This window comes from Nannospalax galili, unplaced genomic scaffold (assembly GCF_000622305.1).
Source record: "Nannospalax galili isolate Female #2095 unplaced genomic scaffold, S.galili_v1.0 scaffold1381, whole genome shotgun sequence".
Taxonomy (NCBI): Eukaryota; Metazoa; Chordata; class Mammalia; order Rodentia; family Spalacidae; genus Nannospalax; species Nannospalax galili.
In genome coordinates this window covers 159482-172156 of record NW_008344069.1, presented here as the reverse complement: position 1 = coordinate 172156, position 12675 = coordinate 159482, and the positions used below count along the sequence as shown (strand labels likewise).

Sequence of the window (12675 nt, the reverse complement as noted above, 5' to 3'; positions counted from 1 at the left end):
ACCACGGGAAATGATTTTGTTTCATATTCATTTGTCAATTTTAGTTTTATATTCAGTGAATATTTTTCAGTAAATGTAGAGCTGCTGTCCATATGTAGAAATTTTTAATGGAATGTAGACATGCCTTTTTCTAATGCCCCATTATATGTTTCCAAATCAGTATTTAGAAGTCTATACTGTCAGAACTGTAGCTTGATGCCATGTTTACTAAGCCAGGGATTACTACACTGTTCCTGGATAGTTTAAACTGCAGGGTGCAAATATTGTGTTTTTGTACACTGCCAGCTTGACACAGACATCTAGGAAAATGACATTTTTATACTTTAAAAACTTGCCACATGGTGCCTAGAACTGAAGCCTTTCTGTTACAAAAGTTCATAGAGAATTTAATTAAGAAACAGCAGAATGTATAATTAGCACAACCCCAGTAGAGGATTAAAAACCCACCACTGAGCGGAAAGTCAACTGTGACCAATGACCATCCCCTAAGATGCAGTGCTGACAGAGAGAAGAAACCTGGGGAGGAAAATCTGAAATATTTGAAAGATATCCCAACCCTTAAGGGGAACAGGAAAATGTAGCCAATGCCCAAGTTAACAAGATTCCCTTGGGTTTTTGCATCATGTTTCTAGAACTCTACAGTTGCCTCCAATTCTGCAGCTATCCTGTTTGTAGTCTGGCAAAGTTAATTCTGTCCATCTGCACCCTCCAATATGGTCTCTGCTGGTGTGATTTCCAAGCAAGTTCTCCAAGTTACTGAGCATACTGAGGCATTTTACATCCTTTCCTCCATGCACCATGGTGAACTGACTAGCTGAGTTCTCTTGTATCAGGATCTGCACCCGTTTGTAGTCCATCCCTCAAGATGCCTCCAGAACTTACAAGTTACTATTCCGTCAGAACTGTGAACACACCTGTGTCCTGTGTCTGCCATAGGCAAGATGAAAATATAGTGACAATTCTGTCCAATAGAGTGCTCCATGTTTCAGGTAACTAAGGACATTACACATTTAGAAAAACCATTAGTACCAGATTTAAGAGATGAACTTTCTGTTGGTAGATATGATGGACTGTGGCAGCCAAGTGCTTTGTTTTTGTATTAAACACTGTACAGAACCTTAACCAATAAACGTAAGGTTCAGAGGATATACGTGCTTAGTAAATTATGTTTTTTAAAAAATTGTATTCATTTTTTTTGAAACAGGGTTTCCCTGTAGCCCCCAGCTGCCCTGGAACTTGCTATATAGACCACCCTGCCCTTGAAATCACAAAGATTGACCTGCCTCTGCCTCCCAAATGCTGGGACTACAGGTGTGTGCCACCGTGCCCGGCCTGTATTCATTTATTATATACCTAAAAGCTCTTTTTATCTGAACAAAACTGAACTACAATTTGTTTTTGTTCTAAATCAACCTAGAAATTTTCATTGGCTTGAAATAAAACTATCCTTCAAAATTCTTTTAAAAAATGTATTTTGGGAGTAAATTCTTATTATAGTGGGAAAATTTCTGGCTTCCTCATTTCCTTAGCACACCCCTCTTACACCACAGCTGACAGGGGTCACTTTTAGATGCACTAGCTTCAAGAACAAGCACAGTGTCTTTAAAGAAGCTCCAGTGGTGAGCAGTGGCCTCTGGAGTAGTTTTAGTTTTAGAGGCTATATTCCAGCACTCAAACTCAGGGTCATGTTTTAATGAAAGAGGTGTTTAGCCACTAATAACTAAGGTAAGAGTTTTCTTAGAGGGCCAAAGTAATGCATTTTTATTTTTATTAAATTTTTGTGCATTTCAGATATATATCTGTAGTCACCCTCCCCTAACTGCACCCTCCTATAGCTCCCCCACAAGAATTTATGAATTCTGTCCTATAAAGTCAATTGAGTCATCTGTGGCCAAGATGTCACTGTGTGAGTTCATCCACAGGAGCCTAGTCACCTTATTTAGCCTCACTCCCTTAAAGAAGATCAACTTTCCACCAACCAGCAGTGACCATCTGCCAATAGTCACTCAGCTAAGATTTGGGCTTCTAGTGCATTTCCCAAGTTCTATGCTGGATTTTGTCTAGTTTGAGTTTGTGTGGGTCTTACGTATGTTGCCACCATTGGTTAATATGCAGAAGTTCCCAGCCATCTGGAAAACTGTTCCTTTGTGGTCATCCACTAATCCTAGACAGTGTTTCTACCCCTTCTGAAATGGTACCTGCGGCAGAACTTTACTATAGGAGTCCTATCAAGGGTTATGAACTTTTGGGTCTGTTATTCTCTACATTTTGGCTAGTTGATGCTTTCTGTGTTAATTATCTTCTGTTGCATGAGGAACCTTTGCTGGTGACAGTAGAGAGATGCATTAATATTCTCCCTGTTGCCACTTCCATGAGCACTTATGCCTTGGCATCTCACAGACACCTTTTTCCCTGCTTTTGACTAGTTGTGGAACCATGTATTACTCTCCAACTGTTGCAAGAAGAAATTTCTTTGATAAGTGATGAGAGGTATACCTGTCTGTAATTGTGAGTATATATCCTTAGCATTTAGTAAGAAATTGAGTTTGTCTAGGGATGTGACAGATGTAAGGCTTTCTCTAGGATGTATGACCTCTCCAGCCATGTGTATTTGGCTATTTTTACAGCACCAAACATGAATTCAACCCCATTGAGTTTGTTTTAAGTTCAGTTGTAGCTGTTCATTACCCCCAAGTTAAAATTGCCACTACTGCACCAAAGGAGATAGCTTGCTACACCTGTCCTTGTTGTAGTTATTAGAATTTAAACTGGGATTGGACCATTGATTACAGTCTCTCTTACATAGCATCTAATACTATGAGAGCTAGTCTTCAGGGAGGAGGCTTCCACGTCAGTTCCAGCTCTATTGCTCTAAGTCCTGCATCTGAAGTATGCCCTGTCTTCAGCAATGGGATCTTACTTCAAGTTCTAGGGGCAATCAAGGGCTTTGGTAGTAACCTGCATTATTTTGGAAGTCTCTTGGACTATAGTGAACAGGAATTGGAAGGGAATTTTCTCCTCTCTGGCCCTGTGTTTCTTGCTATATAGCCTATACTATATACTTGTAATCATAAATATATATTGCATGTATTTTTTTCAGAAGGCTTTTGTATTAATACATTCCTCTCCGGTTTTTTCCACCAGCTAAGCATTACTTATCTCTCCTTCCCTTACCCCATGAGTACCTTAGATGGATTTGGCAAGTGTTTATAAGACTTATTTATTCCTCTTTCTAATGTCATGACATCAAGTAAATTTTTTCATTATTCTGTTTCTATTACTTGTTTCTTTAACTTTCCTATTGAAAGCTGCTGACAAAGCTTAGCTTGTTAAGGCTGCAATACCCATTTTTTGACCCTAATAACTCTTGTAACAATATATGAAACTCTGAAACACTGTGGAATGTTAAAGTGCTACAATTTTAATTTTGAACCATAGAACAGGTATGCTTTCATGACCTATCAGTTATTGTGGAAATTTGAAGGTGATATAGCAGACAAATTAAGACCCAATATCCAGGTTCACAAACAGTTCTCCCAGGATAACCTTTTTAGTATGACTCTTAAGATGAAATTTTGAAACTATAATTAAAGATTGATAATCATTCTGTATGAAAAACTTTGAATAAGTTTGCATTGTGAGACTCAAATATAAAAGCAACTTTCTTTTGTTAATTTACAGTCCTAAAGGAAACAAACCATACATATCGAATTTGATTATACAGTTGTTATCCTTATAGTTACAAAGAATGTTTAATTTTTATGTAGCTGTATCTCACAGGGAACTTTCTATAGTTACCTGTTTTAACTCTTTGGCCCTTGATTTAACGACTATATTTTCTCTTTAACCTGAATAAGGTTAAATACCACTGAGAAACAACACCTTGTTTTAATGTGTACGGCTGTATCTTTATACCACCAGAAGAAACTCACTATTTCTGCAATGAAGAGATGCATATTTTCCGTGACTCCTAGAGTTCTTCCTGCTTTGAGTTGCCTTTGTTTCAGACTGAGAACTGCCCAACTTCTTGAGGATAACAAGTTATTACATGAGCCCTATCTTTCTTTGGCACTTAATTTCTTTTACTTGTTTTTATAAATGGTTCAACTTGTTAGTTGGTGTTCAAGTCCTAAGTCACATCATTTTCCATGTAGGCTTCACTTGCCACCTTTGGACTTAGGCACTTCTTGCTCTAAGAAGATAGTCATTTAAATGAAGTTTAATGTACTTTGTAATGTTTATATAGAAAAGAATGCCACTTTGGGTTGTTGCATTGTTGGACAAAACATTCAGGCAGTCATAGGAGGTCACTAGCATCCTGTGGAAAGACACAAGAATAACCCTGGCCCATAACAACACAAGAGCAGAGGGATGCCATTTTCCTATCAAGGAATCCTTCCAGGAAGTCCATCCACAAGGGACAGTCCAACATCCCCCCACCCTCAATGCCTTTCAGCAGCAGAGAGGCCATGTGCATCAGTCATTAAAAGAATTAAATAAAGACAGAATGACTTAATAAATTGTGTGGGCTGTTTAGATCATACACACCATGTTCTTCCTTTTTTATTTTTCAGTTTGATCTTTTAACATTACATGGGTGCTTTTAACAATGTCCTGTCTTGGGGATTATATGGAATTTCTGTTTCATGACAAATCTTAAAAATGGTGCAAAATATTTCAAATGTTATTGAGGTAAGTAGGTGCATTATATGCTTTAAATTTTGAGGCACAACTAGTATGGCGAAAGCATGGTGACAATGTTGAATACTATGTTTACTTGGCTCTTCAGTCCTAGCTGTAGCAATTAAAATTTCAGAGTCTGTGTCAATAATAACATGAACATATTTTAGTCATCCAAAATTGAGAATATGGGTGACAACCATTTACCAAAATTCTCCTTGCCCCAAGGGTTGACTTCTTGAATGGGACAGGGAGAAGCTGTTGATATTTACCATAAGAGTGAACTATTTGATGGGCTTGTTCATCGGTAATATGAACTTGGTGTCGAGTGCCCTAGCACACCGATGATGAATAGCATGTGAGTCAATGACTTGTTGTATAAGTAGGTGCATCAAGAGGATTGGTTAGGTGGTCCACCAAGTCATTGCCCCCAGAGAAAAGGTAAGGGATGGCCACTATGAGCGATATGCTCAATGAACAATGGATGAGACTGTTGGTAGAGCGTTTGCTGTATAGTTACAAATAAATGATAGAGTTCTTCATGCTCGGTCCATTTTATCAAGGCTCCAGGGCGATATCTAAAACATGAACTACATGATGACTCTCAGCATTGTTATTACAAGCTTCAGGGTTAAGGAGCAAGGCCTTGTAGGCTGCATAAAGCTCAACCGGTTGAGCATATTTGGCCAAGTGAAGAAAAACCAACTTTTTTACAACTTTTATGACAGCTATACCTTTATGACTGAACTAGAACCATGTACAATGAACACATTAGGTGCCCTGACAAGGGCATAGAAACATCCACACCTAGTATAGTATAAGCATGTTAGTGGGAAAATTGTAAGAGTTTGTTAGCAGGATATCTAGTAGAACAAATGGCCTGTAAATCCTGCCACCACAGTCTTCCAAGGAATAGAGTGTTCTCAGAGCTGAAAAAGATTTTAATAAGAGTAAGGGTGAATAATATCAGCAGGGTCATGTCCCCAAATCTGTAAGCATCGGACCCTACCTGGAGTTATTACTTGGCAAATTAATTCTAAATATGGGGTGATAACCATTTTGCCTGTGGAGAAGGAAAATCCATTCCAGAGGTCCTCGATCCTGCCATAAAACACCTGTGGGGTACTTGTTAGTAGGAAGGAGTATGAGAGAAATGGGTATATGGAGGTCAAATCGAGGGACTTGTGCTTTATTAATAGCTTCTTCACTAATGACAGGACGTGGGGAGCTTCAGAAGTTAGTTTTCAGGGAGAAGTTGTATCAGTATTCTCTCACAAAACTTGAGATGCTGAAGTTAATAAGTGGTTAGTTTTAGTGAAGGCCTTAACCAAGTGATATATTCTTGAAAGTCATTAAGCATGAGCAAGACATCCTTTCATAATTGTAGCCACTCTGGATGAACAGTATGATTTCTTACAGTGTGTCCTAAAGAGTGCTTTGTTGAATCTTTTCTGGAACTATGATGATGCCAGCTTTTTTTAGGAGATCCTGAAAACATAAATAATTGTGAGATAAGGTAGATAAGGATTCAGAAACAAGCAAAAGATCATCCATATACTGTATAGGCCTTCCATAAAGAAAGTGTTGCATAAGGGTCAGGGGGGCAAGAATAGCAGAAACATATCTTTGGCATAAAGTAGGACTATTAGCCATTCCTTGGGGCAGGATTTTCCATTGGAAATGCGACTGAAAATTTTAAAGAAGGAATACTAAATGCAAAACATGGAGGGTCCTGTGGATGTAGTGGAAGAGTAAAGGATGCATCCTTAAGGTCTAAAATGATAAGATATGAGTTACAAGTAATAGCAGTTGGAGTAGGTAGGCCAAGTTGTAAAGAAGCCATTAGTTCTGTTGATTAACAGCACTAAGATCCTGTCGCAATCCCCATTTTCCTGTTTTTTTTTTTTTGTCTTTATTATACCAAAGTATGGGTATTCCAAGGGCTTGTGGAAGAATCAATTCCTGCCTGTAATTGTTCTTCAACTAACTCATGAGAAGCAGCTAACTTCTCAGGTAAGGCCAACTGATCCCCCCAGACTTGTTCAGAACTAACAGATAAAATGGCATCTGCACTTTTGGGAGAAAAAATGATCATTGGCCCATAGAAAAATCCAGTTCTTTCTGTGATCAGGAGAGGACTTAAAGATTTTCAAGAATACCATGCTGTTTACTGAGACCCTTTCTGGAGTTGAGAAATTGGAAGCTCCCTTGGTCATGGTCGCTATTGTTTTTTTGGTTGTCACAGCTGGCCTCCTGGGAAGTGCCCCAGCAGAAGTTATCTAAAGGTACTAAACTTTAATCTACATTCATTAGTCCAATGGTTGCCTCTTCTGCATCTTGGGCATAAGTAAGGTGTTTTTAATTGTAACAGGCCTGTTAGGGGGATTAGGGCAGTCTCAGACAAATTGACAAACATCCATTTGTTTTGTCCTTTACCATTCCTCAAATCTTTTTCTTTCAAATGATTGTTGCAGCCCTGAACATTGTTGTAGAGTCATTCCTTTGAATGCTAGAGCAGCAGCTCTAGCCATTCCCTGCATATAGGAAGGGCCAATATCAGCACATAATCTGGTATAATCAGACAAGGTCCCCTTCTTTCTAAAAGGATGTATGGCACACTTGATTAACATTTTCATAGGCTAGCTGTTTCACCAATAGTGTCTGTGTTTCTCCATCTACTGTAACTCTGCTAACAGTAAAATAAGTGGGAGACAAAAGAAATTTAGAGTTCTTCAGTCTTTTGACTGGTAGATGGCAGCCACTGCCAGGCTTGAAGAGCAATAACATTAATCTGTTGATAAACATGGGGGAGGCAATTTAATTGGTCATTATCTCCACTATGAGGTCCATCTCCAGTTAATACACCAGCGGTAGTGACTCCAGTTGTCTCAATTGTGTTCTGCCTGCTCCATTCCTCTTCAACCTATTCATTTTTCCTTAGCAAAAAGCCTCCTCTAAGAGATAAGCTTGGGCAATTCAATGCCAGTCAGAGGGAAGCAAAGCATCAGCAGTGAATAAGTCTAACAGAGTAATACTAAAAGCTGGTGCCATGGGTCCATACTGAGCTACGGCCTCTTTTAATCATTTTACAATTTTAAAAGAAACAGGTTGATAAACTCTTTGCTGCTGCCCTTGGGCATCTGTTGAATGACAGGCGAACAAGAAAATTCTGAAATATTCTCCCCCTTCTCCTGAGCCTTTAGCAGTGCTTCCTTCAAAGGCTAAAGAGTAGAATTCATTGCAAGATCCTTAAAGGGGCTACTACATGTAAAGAAGTGAATATGCTTTTCATTATTCACTGAGGCTCAGTAATAGTGCTGCAAAAGGCAAAAGGTCCTTATTTTTAACTGTGCCATCAAAATGAAGAAGTCATTGTCCTGCTCAGAACACACACTAAGTGAAATCAGCTCAAAAAAGTCCATGAGGACCTAGAGAGATGTCTGAGTGGTGGAGTGCTGTCTGCTCACGAAGAGGAACAAAGTTCCATTCCCAGAACCCACATGATGAGTAACTGTCCATAACTCCAGTTCCAATGGATCTGATACCCTCTTCTGAGCTCTGGAGGCATTGTACAACACAGAAACACTTGCCTACATACAAGTAATACATTTATATGCATAAAAATGTATGTATATAAATAACAAATAAATGGACAGCAAGTGAAAGCAATACAAAAGAGTCCTCCTTTATTGAATTTTGCATCCTTTTCTGGGGAAATTGGGGGCTGAATATCTTTACGTTCAGGGGCCGTGATATTATGAAGCCCAGGACTACTGGGAAAATACCCCTAGACTCAATTCAGATTCAAATTACAAAAAAGTTTTATTCAAGCTTGCTTGGCCTGCACTTTTCAAGTCATGTTAGAGAAATTCAGTGGGGAGGGGAAGTGAAGGGGACCTTTTAAAAGCTAAAAATCACAAGGGGATGTTGACAGGGTGGTCAGTGAATAAATATCAGCAGGACCTGCAATAACAAAATAAGCAAGTTACAGAAGCCAAAATCAGTTGTTAGTAATATCATAACAATTCTTGTTTTCTATGTGTCTAGAGAGCAGATGGCTGCAGCTGCATACTTCTGGGAAAAGGGAAAGGGGTCAGGGTTTCTTGGAAACAATTATTCATTCTTGAGCTACAAATACACCATGGCTAAGCTTCTAGATGGTGAGTTTGTACAAAAGAGTTGGCTTGGTCAGTACAGTAGTTTTTGAAATACTGACATGTATTGAGCTAGACAACTTCATATTGAGGAGCAAGGCAATCACAAATGAGATTCCACAAATCAAAGGTATCAGTCAGAATACCTTGTGGTCCCATGCCCCATATTCATCTTTGAATTTCTTACTTTGTCCAAAATTCCTATGTTAACAATTCCCTCTCCAGGAAGTCAAGGACAGGTCACATGTACATGAGCTAAATATTGTTCTTAGCATTAAATTGCAGCATTGCAAGAGTGAGCATGAAGCATAGAGTGAAGCATTTGAAGAAAGAGCCTGCCCCTTACAGTCTGTTCATCCCATTTATTTTACTCCTGACTATTCCATCAGCTCTCCATGGACTCCTTACCTGACAGCATTGTACTCTTGTATTATAAAATCATTGAAACTTTCACTTTCTAGTACGTAGGTCACTGTTCTGGTGCCAAGTGCCGAAATCCAGCTTCAGGGTTCCTAAAATCTAAATGGCACTGGAAAGGGATGAAGGAACAAAAGATACAGACACAGAAACAGGTGGTATCAGGAAGACCTGTAGGTTGATGATCATGCATGCAGTTTATTGTAGAATTATAATGATTTTATACCTAGATTCAAAGAAGGAAATCTTACTATAGAACTTAAACACAGAACAGCAAGTTCCCTTGAGCCTTGCAGCTTGAATAATCATAGTTTCATTAATCATATATATTTGCATCAGCAGCACTCCAGCAGAACCTCTAAGAGAAAGATGCACACTTCTGTACGTAGGAAAAGTTTCATTAATCACATGTACTTGCATCAACAATACCCAAGCAGAACTTCTAAGAAAAACTCATGTACCTAGACTGATGACCAGGGACTGACTTGTACAGGTTCACACAGGGTCAGCTAGAACAGGCTTTGCCATATCCTGTTGGCTGTTCTCCCAGGGTCAAGCTTCCTTCCTCTGGCAGCTCTGAGTATAGCTCCCAACAGCACTGGACAGTTTTTACTGGGCTATTTTGGCAAGGATTGGGGTGGGAGACTACCCCCAAATCACCAGTTTATCCAAAACTATGCAACTATGCATGTTCTGCAGGGATCTGAGGACTATCCCTAGACATACCTTGACCATTAATGGAAGCCATTCATACACACACCCCTTTCAACCCTCTGGCTCCAGGAATGCCTGAGCTTTAAATCTGGCTTTTCTTATTCAATCCACGTCTGACAGCCAGAAAAAGCTTCTAAAACTTGAGGGCTTTGTGAGCATGAACACTTCTCAGCTCTTAGAAGTGGTCCAGAAGATGTTTAACAACCGGGTTGCAGAAAGCAAAATTTAACTACTGAAACCAACTGAGCCACCCGCTGACAATCCAAAATCATGGTTTCAGAACCTTCCAATTAGTCTAGTCTGGACCATGGGTTGGACTGGCTGGAAAGAAAAGGAAACCCCTGAAAGAAATACCTGGGAGCACAGGGGTAGACGAGGGGCTGCTAGAAAAAGCCCAATGCTCTTATAGCAAAGAGAGGGGACATTGGAAAAATGGTTGCCCCAAATGCCCCAAGAAGGCACTGGCCCTTCCTGGAGCTGGGAGGCCTGGGGATGAGGCACACTGAAAGGTCAAGGCCCCACACTGTATATATAGGGACAGCATTGGTAGGATGCCATCCCATAAAATTCCCAGTGAACACAGGCTCAGATTTTTCCATTTAAAAAACCTCATTGTGTCACTCTCTCAAGGAAAATCCTTACCTAGGTGGCAAGTGGGGTGGTCAGACACTAAAACCTCATGCTTGAACACACAGTTATCTTGGGAAACAAACAAGTGACTCACTCCTTTTTGATGGTCCCAAACTGCTCCTCTCCTCTTTTGGGCCATGACTTTTCCCACATACTAGGTGCTACTATCACTTTCTCACCTCAGAAACATATCACTTCCTCACCCACATACAGACTTTGCTTAACCATTCCCTGGTCTGAAGAATATCTTCTCATTTCTGATAGACCAGACACTGGGAATCTCCTTAGAAGCCTACAGTTGTGGTTTCCCTAGGCATGGGAAGAAACAAATCCTACTGCTTTGGTGACCCATCATCCACTAGCTGTGGTAAGTCTTCTGGTCATGGTCATGCAGATCCAGGATGGACAATATCCTATCAGTTAAAAGACAAGGATGGCAATTCCTCCACATATTAAACAGTTGTTGGAAGAAAATACCCTCACTCCATATCAGTCTTTGGGAAACAACCCTTTGTTGCCTACTGGGGACTTCAGATTACCACCCAGTCCAAGATCTTTGAGAGGTCAATAAACAGACTGAGACTATTCACCCCACCATCCCAAATCTTTACACTGCTCGGCCTCCTCCTGTGAAGACATCAAATGACACTGTCTTAGATTTGAAGAATGCATTATTCTCCATCCTTTTTGTCACCTGTTAGTCAGCCTATCTTTCCCTTCAAATGGTATGATCCAGTTTCCAGAAAGACCAGTCCCTTGGCCTGGACCTAGTCACCTCAGGGTTTCAAAAACTCCCGAACTTTATTTGAGGATACATTTCAAAAGGACTTGGTGAGCTTCCAAGCTTCTCATCCTGACCCGAACCTACTACAGCATATGGAGTCTCTCAGTAGCCACCACTGACTCAGCTATTTGCCTGAGAGATACTTGAGACCTGCTCCAGTTATTTCAGAATCTGGGGAACCAAGTCTGCAAAGAAAGCTCAACTCTGTCAAACCAAGTCTCTTACCTGGCATACAGACTGCCTCAGGGGAAGAAGACCCTTACTGAGGCCTAAATGGAAAGCATTCTTCAGATCCTTATGCCCCAGACTAAAAAGTAGACTGCAGTGGGGATAATGCTCATTCTGTATCCTGGGTTTTCCTGAAAGAGCAAGGACCCTCTGTTCTTCTAGGACTCGGTGCCAGGCTTTTAAATGAACAGAGTCAGAGGAATGAGCACTCCAAGACCTTACTGAAGCCCTAACCCAAGCCCCAGCCTGGATTTGCCTGATATCTGAAAACCTTTTCAATTTTTCATCCACAAGGCCAGGGGAATTGCCAAAGGAGTGCTTACTTGAACTTTGGAACCCTAGTAAAGGACTGTAGGGGTACTTATCCAAACACCTAGATCCTGTGACTTCAAGATGTCTATCCTGCCTATGTGTCATAGCAGATACCACCATGCTGGTAAAAGAGGATAACAAGCTCACCTTGGGCCAGGCCTTAACCCTTATAGCCCCATGCTGTAGAAACTCTCCTTTGGGCACTGAATGGTCAAGGGATGTCAAATTCCCTTATCACTCAGTATGAGAGTCTATTCCTTGATCTGCCTCATCTTACCTTTTCAGCTATCCAAAGCCTCAACCCAGCAACACTGATGCCTAACAATGACCGAGAGGTATCCCTGCATTACTTCGAGAATTTGCTTAGTACCTCCAAGGCCAGTTGTCCAGACCTCCAGGACACACCCCTGAATAAGGCAGATGTTGACTTGTTCAGAGTCAGAAGCAATTTTTTGACTGAGGGGAACCTGAAAACCTGGAGCTGTAGTGACTATTCAACACGACATCATTTGGGCCCAAGCTTTGCCCCAGGGAACTTCTGCACAGAAACCTGAACTGGTTGTCCTTACTCAGGCTTTGATCTGGGGAAGGGATAATTAGGTAACATTTCTACTGACAGTATATGTACTCTGTTGCTGTTCACACATATGCCATGATTTATAAGGAAGAGAACTCAACTGCTCAGGGAAAGACCATCAAGAAACTGCTGTGTGTATCACACTCTGTTGTATAAGGATGTGTTGGAAGGATGCATTA

The 12675-nt window shown here is 40.4% G+C and overlaps 1 pseudogene; it reads left to right on the top strand.

The window, feature by feature from the left end:
• The window catches only part of LOC103739870, a 27356-nt pseudogene extending 14883 nt beyond the window's left edge, over positions 1-12473 (top strand).
• Positions 12474-12675: the final 202 nt, after the last annotated feature.